This window comes from Macaca mulatta, chromosome 2 (genome assembly GCF_049350105.2).
Source record: "Macaca mulatta isolate MMU2019108-1 chromosome 2, T2T-MMU8v2.0, whole genome shotgun sequence".
NCBI lineage: Eukaryota > Metazoa > Chordata > Mammalia > Primates > Cercopithecidae > Macaca > Macaca mulatta.
Genome location: NC_133407.1, coordinates 62,821,833 through 62,839,915, shown reverse-complemented (window position 1 = coordinate 62,839,915; position 18,083 = coordinate 62,821,833). Strand labels below are relative to the sequence as shown.

Sequence of the window (18,083 nt, the reverse complement as noted above, 5' to 3'; positions counted from 1 at the left end):
CGCTATTCACTTGACCCGGAGAACCCCACGAAATCATGCAAATCAAGAGGTTCCAATCTTCGTGTTCACTTTAAGAACACTCGTGAAACTGCCCAGGCCATCAAGGGTGTGCATATTTGAAAAGCCACGAAGTATCTGAAAGATGTCTCTTTACAGAAACAGTGCGTACCATTCCGACGTTACAATGGTGGAGTTGGCAGGTGTGCCCAGGCCAAGCAGTGGGGCTGGACACAAGGTCGGTGGGCCAAAAAGAGTGCAGAATTTTTGCTGCACATGCTTAAAAACGCAGAGAGTAATGCTGAACTTAAGGGTTTAGATGTAGATTCTCTGGGCATCGAGCATATCCAAGTGAACAAAGCACCTAAGATGCTCCGACGAACCTACAGAGCTCATGGTCGGATTAACCCATACATGAGCTCTCCCTGCTACATTGAGATGATCCTTACTGAAAAGGAACAGATTGTTCCTAAACCAGAAGAGGAGGTTGCCCAGAAGAAAAAGATATCCCAGAAGAAACTGAAGAAACAAAAACTTATGGCACGGGAGTAAATTCAGCATTAAAATAAATGTAATTAAAAGGAAAAAAAAAGATAAAGAATGTTTACTTTCTTCTGAAAACAGGAGCTAAATAGGCCAGGTGTGGTGGCTCACACCTGTAATCCCAGCATTTTGGGAGGCCGAGGCAGGCAGATCACCTGAGGTCAGGAGTTCACAACCAGTCTGGCCAACATGGCAAAACCCCATCTCTACTAAAAATACAAAAATTAGCTGGGCCGGCTGGCTGGTGCCTGTAAACCTAGCTACTTGGGAGACTAAGGCGGGAGGATCGCTTGAACCCAGGAGGCAGAGGTTGCAGTGAGCCGAGATGGTGCCACTGCACTCCAGCCTGGACAGCAGGGTAAGACTCTGCCTCAAAAAGAGAAAAAAGAAAAAAAAGAAAACAAGAGCAAAATAAACAAGAAACATTGCTGAAAGATAAGCTAGGGGAACAAAGGTCTTATTTAAATTGAAATATTTTACTGTAGTGTTTAGAATATAATAAATTATAACCCCTTTCTTCTAACGTTTACTGAGAAAGGCAACATGTTCTCTAAGTTACTCAATTTTTTTTTTTTTTTGAGACAGGATCTTGCTCTGTCACCCAGACTGGAGTGCAATGGCGCAATCTCAGCTCACTGCAACCTCTGCCTCCTGGGTTCAAGCGATTCTCCCGCTTCAGCCTCCCAAGTAGCTGGGACTATAGGAACCTCCCACCACGCTTGGCTACTTTTTGTATTTTTAGTAGAGATGAGGTTTCGCTACGTTGGCCAAGCTGGCCTCAAACTCCTGACTTCAAGTGATCCACCCGCCTCAGCCTCCGAAAGTGTTGGGATTACAGGCATGAGCCACTGTGCCCACCCAGTTATTCAAATATTAACAATAATTTGACCATTAACCATAAAATCTGAGATTACCACAAAGCTGGTAAAACATCTCTGATACAGAACATTGTATTTGTTTGCTTCGCTATGTGTAGAATATATTATAAGAAATTCCCTTTGTTCTCAGCTGAATATGAGCTATCCATTTTGGAGAGGCCACCTATTCCTCAGTCACTAAACTCACCAGCCAAATTAAACCCCCACCATACGTACTGGCTAGGTTCTCTTATTAGTCCAACACCTTGGCTCTAGCTTTCTCTGTATAGACCCCCTGAATCAAAGGATGCTTCTAGCAGATTCAGCTTCCAATACAGAGAAGTCTGACTTATTTCACGTTATTCCAGGTTACATGTGGGCAGTGGGCAGTAAAAGAAGATAAACTAAATTTTACTATATGCATTTATGTGTTGTTGAAATATGATTTTATCAATAATTTACTGTCTTTGTAATAATAAATACCTTTGTAAGTGCTTTGAATATAGCACACTATAGACACTATTATTCATATATAAACTGGAGTGAGGGGTTGGGGCTTCACATCTTCCTCCATGCACTGAAGTGAACCAAAAACTACCCTCCAGTTACTTGTCCTGAAGCTGGATCTGTTCACAGATGCATTTCCTTTCTTCTTTCTTTTCTTTTATTTTCCTTCCTTCCTTCCTTCCTTCCTTCCTTCCTTCCTTCCTTCCTTCCTTCCTTCCTTCCTTCCTTCCTTCCTTCCTTCCCTTCTTTCCTTCTCTTTCTCACTCTTTCCTTTTCTTTCTTTGTTTTTCTTTCTTCTCTCTCTCTTCCTTTCTTCTTTCTTCCTTCCTTCCTTCCACTCCCTCTCCCTCCCCCCTCCCCCTCCCCTCCCCTCCCCTTCCCTTCCTTTCCTTTTTCTTTTTCCATCACTCAAGCTAGAAAGTGGTGGCATGATCATAGTTTAATGCAGTCTTCAGCTCCTGGGCTCAAGTGGTCCTCCCACCTCAGCCTCCCAAATAGCTGGGACCACAGGTGTGCCACCATGACCTGCTAATTATTATTATTATTATTGTAGTGACAAGTGTCTCTCTATGTTATTCAGGCTGGTCTTGAACTCCCGGTCTCAAGCGATCCTCCTGCCTCAGCCTCCCAAACTGTTGGGATTACAGGCATGAGCCACCAGACTGGATCACAGATGCCTTTTCTTGACATCTATGTTACTGGCCTGCCCATCCATTAATTTAAAAAAAATTGAATTGCCAGCATTAAAAAGCTCAGGTGATCTTTGCATAAAAATACAATATGGTGAATAAAGTGGATTTTTAGTTTGCATACATTCTACATATTGTCACTCCCCGCCCCCAGAGGCTGGGCAACTGAAAGGGACATTTCTAAGCTGGGCAGTCAGATGTGATTTAACTTAAACTTTGACCAACGAGATTCATTCAAGTAAGATTTAAAAAGCAGGCGTCCTGGCTGCTCCTGGTGGTTGGCATGATCAGTTCAAGCCCGCTTTGGGGTTTTTTGTAGCAGCATTACTGCTACAAAAAACCCTTTGTAAGGGTCAAAAGGTGGATGGTGTCAGCAGCATCTTTACGCTGTTGTTATTTTTGTTGGTAGTGTGGCCCTGGATGGGTGAAGCATGGCTCTGGAACCAGCAGCAGCAGCAGCAGCAGCAGCAGCAGCAGCAGCAGCAGCAGCAGCAATATCTTCCCATTTCCTATGTTGTTCCCGGAGCAAACCGTTCAGGGGGAAGCTTACTGATTTCCGGTCCTCTGACTCAGGCAGGGTTAGCAGCTTCCTTTAGGGGCAATTTTTCCTTGTTCCCTGTCAGCAAGTCCTGGAGGCCTGGCCTTAACACGTTCTAAGCACCTAATTCCCCGTGTTGAAGCCCTTTGCCCTTTATGCTTAAAATAGCTAGAGTGGTTTCTGTTTTCTGTAATAGAACTCTAATACACAGGAAAAATAAGAGACCTAGCAACATCTGGCTCCTATTTCAGTTCTGATAACAATAAGCTGGTCATGAGCAGTCAGCTCTAGGTTGCATATTCCCTACCACACCTTATTGTAACCCCCAAATGGATATCACTTGTCAAATGCTATTTTATCATTGTATTTTTTAGTGTTTGTTTTTAACAGACATCCATTTCTCTTCATTGTTTTACCTTCTTGCACTGTGTAGGGATTTGAGTTTGAAAACTTACTAATACCTACCCAAAGCTTGGTGGAAAACATTTTTTTAAAAAATTTCTTAAAGAATGTAATTCTTTCATTTTGAACATACTCCAAAATGTCCCCTAATTAAAGCCAGAAAACTGGACACCTGAACTGCATTATTTAGGTCCCAGTTAGAACTATTTTTACTGAACAATGAAACCAGCGTTATTAATCCTAGATGTGTTATTGAGGAAACTGTAATGTCACCTCTACAGGGACACAACAAACAGATTTCTTTCAAGTCAAGTTTTATCTTATAATCACGTAATAGGTCACGTTTGTTTTTTGCATTGGCTGTTAGAAAGGTAGGGCCAGAGGCTACTTGAAGGGCTGACTTCTCACACTGTACATGGCTTTATTTAGGCTTTTATGCTGTGTACTAGCCCTACTCCTGACTGAGTCTCATGGTTACTATCCTGTTTTTCTCTTCAGCAGATTTATTCCTATTTTTAAAAACATTCCATTGTGCTTTTTTCTTTTAGTTTTATAGTTTCAGATCTTACATTTAAGACTTTAACCCATTTTGAGTTGATTTATTTAAATTTAATTTTTATTTCTTATTGACAAATAATTACATATTTATGGGGCAAAATATGATGTCTTAGTGCACATATACATTGTGGAATAAACAAATTAGACGAATTAACATATCTGTCCCCTCACATACTTATCATTTCTTTGTGGTAAGAACATTTTAAATCCACTTTTAGGAATTTTGAAATATACAATACATTATTTTAACTATAGTCACCTTGTGCAATAGATCATCAGAATTCGTCCCTCCATCTAACTGAAACTTTGTACCCTTTGACTAACATTTCCCCTTGCTCTGCCTGCTGCCTTCCCCTCCCCCACCAGCCTCTGGTTCCAGAGAGATCATGCGGTGTTTGTCTTTCTGCGCCTGGCTTATTTCGCTTAGCAGAATGTTCTCTGGATTCCGCTATGTTGTCACAAATGACAAATTTTTGTTCTTTTTTTTAAGGCTGCATGTTATTTCATTGGGTATATATATAGCATATTTTAAAAAAAGCAGTTCATCTGAGAATGGTCACTTACGTTGGTTCCATATCTTGGCTGTTGTGAGTAGAACTGCAATGAACATGGAAGTACGAATATCCCTTCAACATACAGATTTGTTCTTTTGGATGTATACCCAGAAGTGAGACTGCTGGATCATATGGTAATACTATTTTTAGTTTTTGGAGGAATCTCCATATTGTTTTCCAAAATGACTGTACTACTAATTTACATCCCCACCAATAGTGTGCAAGGGTTCCCTTTTCTCCACATCTTTGCCAATACTTATATCTCATCTTTTTGATAATAGCTACTCTACCAGGTGTGCGGTTTTTATTGTACTATGTTTAATATCCCTATTAAATCTTCTTGTAACAAGATGGAGAATGAATATTTTAGTGAACTGCCTTCACTTCCCCTGCTCTACTCCTTTGATTATTTCTAATACACATCTGTTCCTTAGTTCTCTCTGTGCTCAAGTATGCATTTCCTCCAGTGTCTTAACAGACCAAGGCTATTCATGGGTGTGTTTGGGGTTTTGCAATCTAACAAATATTCTAAAGATATGGTCAAGTCAAACAGTGAGAAACTTTTAGAAAAAATCAATTTGTTCAATGATTATTGCTTAAGAATTGCAGGAGCTACAGATTTCTGTGTAAATCAAATGGAAGACTCAGTTTTTTGAGGAAGCAAATAATTATACTTCTTTTGATGACATAAGACTGAGAAATATCCAACATCTGATCCCAAGTAACTTGTTTTTTCCTTTTTTTAAATTAAATATTTTATTTTGAGATATTTATATTTCACCTGCTATTGTAAGAATAATATAAGACCTCTTGTATACCTTTTACCCAGTTTCCCCTAAGGAAATATCTTACAAAACTAGAACAACATCACAGCTAAGATATTTACAGAGATACAGTCAAGACACAGAATATGTTCATCGTCACAAGAATCCTTCATGTTGCTCTTTTATAGCTATATCCCCTTCCCCACCAACCCCACCCCCTCTTCAATCCCTGGCAACCACTAATATTTCCTTCATGTGTATACTTTTTAAATTTCAAGAATGAGCCAATCTCTGTGGCTGGCCTAAATGTTCCTCATTAGTAAATACACTACACTTACCAGCACCCTTCCCTCACGTTGATCCATTATTTGCTCTTCTCTAACCTACCGTATGCCTAAGAAGGCTGACCTTTGAGGATCACATGACCCAGGCTCCCTGTTCTCTGGTTTCCAATTGGGTTCAGCTGTTGGAGGAACTTGCAGAAAATGGAGGGAGTGGGAGAAGACAGATTAAGAGTATTCATCACTCTGTGTACCTCTCCACTCCAATTCCTTATCATGATTAGGGCACTGGCTATATTAGCTGTGCTGGAAGATTGCATCTCCAGTTAGGTGGTCCTACTTCCATGGCTTGAGGTTCTCTGTAGATTCTGGTAACTTGGTTCATTGCCTTTTAGGCCTAAGAGTGACAGCTCTCCACTCTTGCTAGTTCCTGCAGTACCTCACATGTTGAGAGGTGACAACATGCTAGCAGCCCTAGCTCTAGGTGCCTCCTCTGCCTTGGCGTCCACTCTGGTGGCGCTTGAGGAGCCCTTCAGCCCACCAGGGCACTGTGGGAGCCCCTCTCTGGGCTGGTTGAGGCCAGAGGCCGCTCCCTCTGCTTGCCGGGAGGTGTGGAGGGAGAGGAGCGAACGAGAACCGGGGCTGCGGGCGGGGCTCACAGGCCAGGGCGAGTTCTGGCAGGTGCGGGCACGGGCTCCGCGGCCCGCACTCGGAGCAGCCGGCTGGTGCCACCTGCCGGGGGCAGAGAGTGGCTTAGCACCCAGGCCAGCAGCTGCGGTGGGTGCGCTGGGTCCCCCAGCAGTGCCGGCCTGCGGGGGTGGGGGGGTGGCTCAAGTTCTCACTGGGCCTCAGTTGCCTCCCCACGGGGCAGGGCTCGGGACCTGCAGCGTGCCATGCCCAAACCCCCGCCTTCCACCGCAGTGGGCTCCCCCGCCGCCGGAGCCTCCCCAACTAGCACCGCCCCCTGCTCCACGGTGATCGGGACCATCAACCGCCCAGGGGTTGAGGAGTGTGAGCACATGGCAGGGGACCCGCGGGCAGCTTGGCCTGCAGCCCAGCTGTGGGATATACTAGGTGAAGCCTGATAAGCTCCTGAGTCTAATAGGGACTTGGAGAACCTTTATGTCTAGCTAAGGGATTGTAAATGCACCAATCAGAACTCTGTGTCTAGCTCAAGGTTTGTAAATACACCAATCAGTCTGTATCTACCTAACCTAGTGGGGACTTGGAGAACTTTTATGTCTAGCTAAAGGATTGTAAATGCACCAATCAGCACTTTGTGTCTAGCTCAGGGATTATAAATGCACCAATCAGCACTCTGTCAAGATGGACCAATCAGCTCTCTGTAAAACAGACCAATCAGCTCTCTGTAAAATGGCCCAATCAGTAGGATGTGGGTGGGGCCAGATAAGGGAATAAAAGCAGGCTTGTGTCAGGCACTGCTCTAGCCTAGGCTATCAAAGACACTTGCTTCATGTTCTGGAAGATAGGGAGAGACAGAGATTTTTTTTGAAAAGAGGGAAGAAGAATAGAAGGAGAGAAAGAAGTGGGAGGGAGAGAGTTAAGGAGGAAGAGGAGAAGAAATACTAGAGCGGAGAGATTGCTTCAGATGAGAAAAGGGACAGAAACCTTGGTCAAGTGAGTTGCCTGCTGTCAAGGAGTGAAGTTATCTTGGAAAATGAATTTATTAGGCACCACCTTGATGAACTGAAAATTAGGAGGGACAAAGGAATCCAATAATAATTGAGATTGCATTCCTCGATCTAGAACAATTCTTTACGAAAAAAGTTTCCTGATCTAGGCAAGAGTAATATTTAATTAGGTTTGAAGAAAAATGAAGAATTATGGGATATTGTTCACAACAGATTTGTGGATTATGGTTCACACTACCTACTTAATGATTTGATGATTCCAGCCTTAATGCTGAGATTTTCAGGATCCGAGAATGGACTGTTTTGTAGTTTAAAAGGTTCTTGCTCTATCTTCAATAAATAATTTGTCATTGTCATTTCATGTCAATTTATGGATTATCACCAAAGTTTAATAAACACTACACATTGGCTTAGTCTAATCATTTTGCATCTCTTATTTCATTTGTCTTAACCCTGTGAAATATATATTTTCCTAATTTTGCAGATAAGAACCCTTAAGTGCTGAGAGCTTAAATAACTTTCCTAAGGACACACAACTCATATGTGGAAGGTACGGAATTCAGCTTTATCTTTTAATGACTATGCCATATTGCCTTTTGATGAGGCATATTTTATTCAATGGTCTTGACCGCTCTTCCTTGCAGGGGAGGGAGGTAGCTCCTACACATCCTTTGCATCCCTGATCAAGAGTCATATACTTAAAGAGCTATCCTCACGTTCCTGTCCAGGTATACCCCAAATAAAAGTTATGATAGCACTGTGCATTCCTCCTTTGTAACACTTACCACCATCGAAATTTTATTTGCTTGTGTGATTTTGTCTGCCTTCTCTCCTCTAGACTGTAAGCCGCATGAGAGAGGCCATGTCTCGTTTTGTTCCGTTACATCTCCAGCACTTAACACAGTGCCTGACACATAACGAGTGCTCAATAAATGTTTGTTAATTGATTAAATGAACCCTTTGTCTTTATTTCATAGAATTAAAATTAGAGTCAGAAGTAATCCGAGCTACTCACCATCCCACTCACCCTTTAGAGGTCCTTTGGCACCATTCTAACAAACTGGTCAACTAACTGATCTTGAACACTCCAGTTTTGGATCGGTCTGACTGCTAGTGGCAGTCACAGTTCAGGGAAGTATAGTAATGAGCTCCAGTGCTCTCCCTTACCCTACAGCTCATGAAAGACTTCACCCAAGTTTTGTCTTCTTTAGACTGTGTGTGCCCAGTGCTTTAGACTACTCTCCTATGATCATCCTGTCTGTATTCTTCTGAATGTGTGCTCCTCATGGTTGGTATTCAAGGAAAACATCTCAACATTGGATATAGTCTGACCAGATTTATTAGATTCTGAACCGACATTCTGCTAATTTAATCTCGCCACTAATTTACACAGAGTTTGCAATTTCAACTTCCATTTAAAATATGTGTAATGGAGGTAGTTTGATCACTGTCCAGTGTTTCCTAAGTACCTGTGCTGTGCCTCTCTCTTCCACACCACCCTGTTCCCCTTGACACACTAGAAGCCAGGAATTCTCATCCACCATATTTAAGGGACTGGCAAGAGGCTTAAGAGTATCCTGGACAATTGAGAAATGTGGGGATATTCATATGGGGCAGTATAGATGGAGTTCAAAAAAGTCTTGGGACACAGGTGAATGTTCTTAGGCTAAAAAAACCACAGGTGTCATGAGAACACCCATTAATAGAAGGGATAGCAAAATAGCCCCTCCCCCCATGCTGTGTGTAGTGCTCTTTCAAGCTATAATTAGTTATCTCAGCTTCCCGTGAAAGCTCCTACGTAGCTCCTACACATCCTTTGGATCCCTGATCAAGAGTCATGTCCTTAGAGAGGCATTCTCATATCCATCCTGCTACCGAATTCCAGCAGTTCTGCATGGTCTTCTGATGTTGACCATCTTCACCTCCACCAAACCTCTTCCCTGAGTGACTCCAAGTCAGGTTCTCCTCTCCCCTATCCCTGACTCCAGGTGCTGTTCTGTCTCTATATCTGCCAGCTCTCCTTGAGGGGAGGCTGAGGTCTTGGTCCTTCATCTAATCTCTTTCTGTTTCTATGTCATGATCTCTGGAGTCCCTCAGGATGGTGCTTTGGTTCTCAAAAGCATGCTTCAGAGTCACAAAGCCAAACATGTACTATTTATTCCCTTTTATTCTCAATGTAACCATTCTACTTTCCTTGAGACAATGTGGTCACATAAAAGGAAGCTGGGAAAGAAAAACCCAAAATTAATTTTTGAAAATATTGTATTGTTGGCCGGGCATGGTGGCTCATGCCTGTAATCTCAGCACTTTGGTAGGCTGAGGCAGGTGGATCACCTGAGGTCAGGAGTTCAAGACCAGCCTGGCCAACAAAGTGAAACCCTGTCTTTACTAAACATACAAAAATTAGCCGGGCGTGGTGGTGCATGCCTGTAATCCCAACTACTGAGGAGGCTGAGGCAGGAGAATTGCTTGAACCCAGGAGGCAGAGGTTGCAGTGAGCTGAGATTGTGCCATTGCACTCCAGCCTGGGAAATAAGAGGGAGACTCCCTCTCAAAAAAAAGAGAAAGAAAGAAAGAAGAAAGAAAGAGAGAGAGAGAGAGAGAGAGTGAGAGAGAGAGAGAAAGGAAGGAAGGAAGGAAGGAAGGAAGGAAGGAAGGAAGGAAGAAGGAAAGAAAGAAAGGAAGGAAGAAAATATTGTATTGTTACAATCGTGTTGCTGCTAAGCTATATTGGTATTTGTGCCATGAATTCTTTTGGCTTCAATAACATGATCTGAACACTTTTGAATGGAGGTTTTTTGGTGTTGATGAGATTATTTTGTCTAAAGGAAATTCCCATTTTAATTTTCAATGGAATTGCCTAATATAAGATATTCTTTCATTAGAAATGCTCATTTATTCAAGAACCGTTTATTGAGTGACTACTAAATGCCAGGATGTTTGCTTTTCTACTTTCCTTATTTAAAGAGCATATGCCTGGGAATTATCAGAATTGATACACTCTGATAATGAACAAGCTAGTCTTTGTTCTAATGGGCTAAACTTCTAGTACAATTTTTTTTTCTTTTTTAGAAAAAATTGCTGGAGTGCAATGATGCAATCTTAGCTCACTACAACCCCTGCTTCCCAGGTTCAAACAATTCTCCTGTCTCAGCCTCCCGAGCAGCTGGGACTACAGGTGCGCACCACCACACCCATCTAATTTTTTGTATTTTAGTAGAGACAGGATTTCATCATGTTTCCCAGGCTGGTCTCGAACTCCTGAGCTCAGACAATTCATCCGCCTTTGCCTCCCAAAGTGTTAGGATTACAGGCGTGAGCCACCGCGCCTGGCCTAGTGCAATTTTAGTATGGATATATTCATGTATTCATTCAACATGTTTTCTGAGTCCCAGATTAACCTTTAGCACTCAGTGTAGGAAAGACATGGCACCTGTACTCAACTGTAGTGGATAAAATAGATAAATAAGACAATAATTTCTTTAAAGAGTCTTTAAGGTTATTTGATGCAGACAAGGAAGGTCCTTGAGTCAGGGAGGACTTCTCAGAGGATGTGAGCCTTGGACTTTAATTGGGGGGATGAGAGGAAGCTCACCAAGTGAGGAAATATGAGATAGAGGCTTCAGAACTTGCAAAACACAGAGGCAAGAGGAAGAAGAGTATGTTTGGAGAATGACAACCTGTAGACCAAGCAGAATGACTTTTGTCCAAATATAGTTCATCATGTAAGAAAGAACTTAAGTTCTCTGAATCCCTGTGTTTCTTGTTTTTTTTTTTTTGTTGTTGTTGTTGTTGTTGTTTTTTCTTTTGAGATGGAGTCTCACTCTGTTGCCCAGGCAGGAGTGCAGTGGTGCTATCTCGGCTTACAGCAAGCTCCGCCTCCCGGGTTCATGCCATTCTCCTGCCTCAGCCTCTCGAGTAGCTGGGATTACAGGCGCCCGCCACCTCTCTTGGCTAATTTTTTTTTGCATTTCAGTAGAGACAGGGTTTCACTGTGTTAGCCAGGATGGTCTCGATCTCCTGATCTCGTGATCCCCCCGTCTCTGCCTCGCAAAGTGCTGGGATTACAGGCAGTGAGCCACCGCGTCCGGCCTCCTGTGTTTCTTCTTTCTTAACAAGAATAAAAACTTGACAGCCTAAGTGGAAGCCATCCACATGCTTGCTGGTATGAATGAACTGTATCATGCTGAGAGACACTGGTGCCTCAGGATACTTCAGTGCACGAGAAAGCAGAGAAGTGTCAGGGTTGGCTCCAGAAGTAAGATTGCTTGGGAATCTGTTTTTTTTTTTTTTTTTTTTTTTTTTTGTCCTAAAATATTATGGTATGTCCTGCTGTGGGACCTCCAGTTCAATTCTGCAGTTTTTTGTGACACAATTTACCCATATCTCTAGGGTATATCAGCTACAAATCCTGGGAAAAATCCATACCAGGCTTTGGTAGACGTCACTTACTGTCAAGCATGACTTCAACTTTTCCTCTACCACGTGCTCTCAGGTTAATAAGAGGAAAATGCTTTTGAAAGGTGAATATTTATGGAAGACAGTTTGGAAACACAATTTTCTTCAATGTAAATGGTTGATGGAGTTTTTATTTATTCAATCTATAAGTGCCCTGAGATGCTCCTTAGTACCGCAAATGAAGTTCCTAAATCATTTCTTTGTGACTGACCCTTCTTACCTGCTTCAGTCTAAACAGAAAGGTACCACATTGGATTCTAATCACTTGGCTGAATTAAGATCAATGCTATGAATTCAGCTCAAGATCCCTAATAACAGCCTCCTCCTTTATACCTCAGCACTCAGAGGATGACAAGTAGATAAAGAACCAATGTATGTATTATGTCAATTATGCTCACAATTGTTTAAGGAAGAATTGCCAATTTTATAAATGGAAATGCAAGTAAAAGGCTATCATTGACCTTTTAACTGATAGGTCTACTTGTTTCAAAGGTCGTCACAAACTTTTGCTATATCTTGGTCTTGAAAATAGCCCTTTTATTGGACTGGAAAAAATGTTGTAAAGTTTTGAAATGTGCAAACCTTGTATAATAAAGTTGGTATAGTTGAACCTCGGAAAATTAAACCCATGAGTACAATTGCACTTTCTGTTTCAAATGCTTCACTCATTTTCTGAAAATTTCAATGAGAAACTAATATCAGATCCTAAATTAACCTGCTAGGAGGAATCTGGACAAGTTATTTTCAGAGCGCATTTTTTTCTTTTCAGAATTCATCTTAGCTTCTTGCTCTTTGCTTAGACTTTGAAGCTCACTTCTTCACATGTATTTTGTCAGGAGAAGATTAGGCTTGGCTTTATGAACTGTCATGGAAAAAGAGATGGCCAGAGGGTCTTAATTTACATACGAAAGTGAAAGGAACAGGCATTGAGTAAAATTCTGTTATCATTTTGACAATTAATAGTTTCTTGGGGTATTAGGAATATTATGAGTGACTTAATAGATTACTTTGGTTAGTCAAAATTTACTCACAAAATGATAACTGAGGAGAGATTTCCTTCTGCCTCTGAAACACGTAATGAAATGAGGAATTTGGGGGATTTCTTCTTTATCTCCATCTCATTTAGTGCCTCTGAAAACTGGGGTGATGAAGCAGTGATTCAGGAACAATGACCAATTACACTATGCCAACTGGAGATTTTATTCTAGCTAGAAAAGTTTTAAAAATAATTCCCTTGTAGGCATTTAGTGCTATAAATTTCCCTCTACACAGTGCTTTAAATGTGTCCCAGAGATTCTGGTATGTTGTATCTTTATTCTCATTGGTTTCAAAGAACATCTTTATTTCTGCCTTCATTTCATTATGTACCCAGTAGTCATTCAGGAGCGGGTTGTTCAGTTTCCATGTAGTTGTGCGATTTTGAGTGAGTTTCTTAATCCTGAGTTCTAGTTTGATTGCACTGTGGTCTGAGAGACAGTTTGTTATAATTTCCATTCTTTTACATTTGCTGAGGAGTGCTTTACTTCCACTATGTGGTCAATAAATGCAATCCTCCATATAAACAGAACCAATGATAAAAACCACATGATTATCTCAATAGATGCAGAGAAGGCCTCTGACAAAATTCAACAGCCTTTCATGCTAAAAACTCTCAATAAATTTGGTATTGATGGAACATATCTCAAAATAATAAGAGCTATTTATGACAAACCCACAGCCAATATCATACTGAATGGGCAAAAACTGGAAGCATTCCCTTTGAAAACTGGCACAAGACAGGGATGCCCTCTCTCACCACTCCTATTCAACAGAGTGTTGGAAGTTCTGGCCAGGGCAATCAGGCAAGAGAAAGAAATAAAGGGTATTCAATAAGGAAAAGAGGAAGTCAAATTGTCCCTGTTTGCAGATGACATGATTGTATATTTAGAAAACTCCGTCTTCTCAGCCCAAAATCTCCTTAAGCTGATAAGCAACTTCAGCAAAGCATCAGGATACAAAATCAATGTGCAAAAATCATAAGCATTCTTATACACCAATAACAGACAAACAGAGAGCCAAATCATGGGTGAACTCCCATTCACAATTGCTTCAAATAGAATAAAATACCTAGGAATCCAGCTTACAAGGGAGGTGAAGGACCTCTTCCAGGAGAACTACAAACCACTGCTCAATGAAATAAAAGAGGACACAAACAAATGGAAGAACATACCATGCTCATGGATAGGAAGAGTCAATATTGTGAAAATGGCCATACTGCCCAAGGTAATTTATAGATTCAATGCCATCCCCATTAAACTACCAATGACTTTCTTCACAGAATTGGAAAAAACTGCTTTAAAGTTCATATGGAACCAAAAAAGACCCTGCATTGCCAAGACAATCCTAAGCCAAAAGAACAAAGCTGGAGACATCACACTACCTCACTTCAAACTATACTATAAGGCTACAGTAACCAAAACAGCATGGTACTGGTACCAAAACAGAGATATAGACCGACGGAACAGAACAGAGCCCTCAGAAATAATACCACACATCTACAACCATCTGATCTTTGAAAAACCTGACAAACACAAGAAATGGGGAAAGGATTCCCTATTTAATAAATGGTGCTGGGAAAATTGGCTAGCCATAAGTAGAAAACTGAAACTGGATCCTTTCCTTACTCCTTCTATGAAAATTAATTCAAGATGGATTAGAGACTTAAATGTTAGACCTAAAACCATAAAAACCCTAGAAGAAAACCTAGGCAATACCATTCAGGACATAGGCATGGGCAAGGACTTCATGTCTAAAACACCAAAAGCAATGGCCACAAAAGCCAAACTTGATAAATGGGATCTAATTAAACTAAAGAGCTTCTGCACAGCAAAGGAAACTACCATCAGCGTGAACAGGCAACCTACAGAATGGGAGAAAATTTTTGCAATCTACTCATCTGACAAAGGGCTAATATCCAGAACCTACAAAGAACTCAAACAAACTTACAAGAAAAAAACAAACAACCCCATCAAAAAGTGGGCAAAGGATATGAACAGACACTTCTCAAAAGAAGACATTTATGCTGTCAACAGACACATGAAAAAATGCTCATCATCACTTGCCATCAGAGAAATGCAAATCAAAACCACAATGAGATACCATCTCACACCAGTTAGAATGACGATCATTAAAAAGTCAGGAAACAACAGGTGCTGGAGAGGATGTGGAGAAATAGGAACACTTTTACACTGTTGGTGGGACTGTAAACTAGTTCAACCATTGTGGAAGGCAGTGTGACGATTCCTCAAGGATCTAGAACTAGAAATACCATTTTACCAGCCATCCCATTACTGGGTATATACCCAAAGGATTATAAATCATGCTGCTATAAAGACACATGCACATGTATGTTTATTGTTTTGGCACTATTCACAATAGCAAAGACTTGGAACAAACCCAAATGTCCATCAATGACAGACTGGATTAAGAAAATGTGGCATATATACACCATGGAATACTATGCAGCCATAAAGAAGGATGAGTTCATGTCCTTTGTAGGGACATGGATGTAGCTGGAAACCATCATTATCAGCAAACTATTGCAAGAACAGATAACCAAACACAGCATGTTCTCACTCATAGGTGGGAATTGAACAACGAGAACACTTGGACACAGGAAGGGGAACATCACACACCGGGGCCTGTTGTGGGGTGGGGGAAGAGGGGAGGGATAGCATTAGGAGATATACCTAATGTAAATGACGAGTTAATGGGTGCAGCACAAGAACATGGCACATGTATACATATGTAACAAATCTGCATGTTGTGCACATATACCCTAGAACATAAAGTATAATAAAAAAATAAAAAATAAAAATAATTCCCTTTTCATTACTACACGTAAGTAAACTCTCTCAAGCTCGTGTATTTTTCATTGTCAAAATGGATTTATTTCCCTGTTAGAACTTTCAGGAAATTTGTCAAGATCCTGCAATACCCTAACCTATACCCCAGGGTACCTCGAAAGTATAGATTTGTTTTGGGGTAGGTACAATGATCATCAGCTACATTTTACAGATGAGTAAATTGAGAGCAAGCTTTGGAGCTTGGACTTCAATCCAGATCAGTCTTCATTCAAAGAACATGCTAGTAACCACTACACTATTCTGACTCATATTGCTTGAAGTCTGCCCAATCGCTCCTGTTACTCTTTCCCTCATGGTGCCTTTTTCTCTCATGTAAACTATTTGCATGAGAAAATAGAATATAAGGAAAAGAAGAAAAAGGTCACTGAGGATTAAGAGGGCCACTACATAGCCTTGAAAATCTAAGAAAATGATAAGACAAATCACAAGAAAAATGGACAAATACATGATCGTGATCCAATATTTAAAAGTATATATAAAAAATAATAGATCACACAGAAAGTATGTAGGACCCAGTATATAGAAAATATACTGTCTTTTTACATATTTACCATGTATTACATTATAAAGGAAAAGAAAAGTTTAAATATTAGTTCTTAAAGCATCAAGATCATACAAACCATTTTCTTTGATGACTTTGCAATTACATATCAAATTAGCAGTTAAAAGTACCTATTTCTTTGAAAATTTAAAATCACACCTAAAAACTCAAGGTTTAAAAAGGATACACTGTTGATAGTAGGGAAGGTTGTGCCTGTAGTGGGTAGGGGGTATATAGGAACTCTGTACTTTGTGCTCAGTTTTGCTATGAACAGAAAACTGCTCTAAAAAATAAAGTTTATTAACTACAAAAAAGGATGCACATACACTCATAATGAAAATGACAAAAATGTTAGAATTGAATGACAATGAAAGGCAATTTAAAACAGAAAGGGTAAAAAAGTTCACCATAGTTCCTTCTGTAGATAGAGATGATCATTCTCGAGAGTCTGGTGTATATTCTGGAAGGATATATTGAATGTTCATTCTGCCAGGCCTTGTGCTTAATATTATCCTATTTAATCTCATAACTTCCCTATCAGATAGGAACTTTAATCATCCTCATTTTAAGATGAGGAAACTGAGTCTTAGAGAGGTTAATTTGCCCAAGCATGTTAAAATCTAGGTTTTCTGATTACCACACCATATCACATCACACCATGCCATGACATGACATACCATACCTACTGCCTGTAACTTGTGTTCCCCCAACCTTAATTTATTTTTCTGTCTCAGAACTGCATCTCTCTTTTTTTTTTTTCTTTTTTTTGAGATGAAGTCTCGCTCTGTCACTCCAGGCTGGAGTGCAGTGGCACGATCTTGGCTCACTGCAACCTCTGCCTCGTGGGTTCAAGCAATTCTCCTGTCTTAGTTGCCCAAGTAGCTGGGACTACAGACACATGCCATCATGCCTAGCTAATTTTCATATTTTTAGTAAAGACGGGGTTTCACCATATTGGTCAGGCTGGTCTCAAACCCCTGACCTTGGGTGATCCACTAACCTCGGCCTCCCAAAGTTCTGGGATTACAGGCACGAGCCACCACACCCAGCCCAAACTGCATCTTTTTCTACCACTACAAACAATAAAGCAGTGAACACTCACCTACATACATCTGTACTTGCTTCTCTAATTGTTTACTTAGGAGAAATTACTAGAAGTTTTATTATTACACCAACTATTGATTTTTACATTAATATCTATTAAGTGTATTTCATTCTATAATCTATCTGTCCTTATTTCATGCCATTAATTTGCTGGAGAAACTGGGTAGTTTATTTTTGGAGAAACTGCATCACTTGTCCTATAGAATATAGGATTTGCCCAAGTGCTTCATTTGCGTGTCATTTAGCTTGTTTCTCTATCGCCTGTGTATACTGTAAACTGATCATTATGTGGAGGTTAGATTAGGTTTAGATTCAATCTTTTAAGCAAGAAGACTTTATAAGAGCCGATTGTGTCTGGTGAAAGCAATTCATATACTTCTGATGTGATAACATCCCATTTTATTAAGGTAGAAAACTTTCTAAATGGTAGGTATGGTTACCTCTGAGGTCTGCACCCTGTGAAATGAGATGGCCTGGTATTATAGAACATTAGCACCAATTGCACCCATTGTATCTTCCTAGTTATAATTTTCAGGCACATGAGGTTTCTTCCTAATATACCTTCTCCATCTCTCCTTTCCTTCTTTGCCTAACTTGGAAAGCCTTTCTATTGTGCCTTGCATGAGTCACTGGGAGAAGCTCTAGCACAAACTACTTGCCACCTGTTTCTTAAAGAGTATCTTAAAGATACTCTCACTGTATTTTCTTATGCCATCACTAGATAATGTTTGAA

At 40.6% G+C, this 18,083-nt stretch overlaps 1 protein-coding gene across 1 annotated transcript in view; it reads right to left on the bottom strand.

The window, feature by feature from the left end:
- SCHIP1 (schwannomin interacting protein 1) overlaps window positions 1–18,083 on the bottom strand; it is a 611,368-nt gene that overhangs the window by 176,871 nt on the left and 416,414 nt on the right.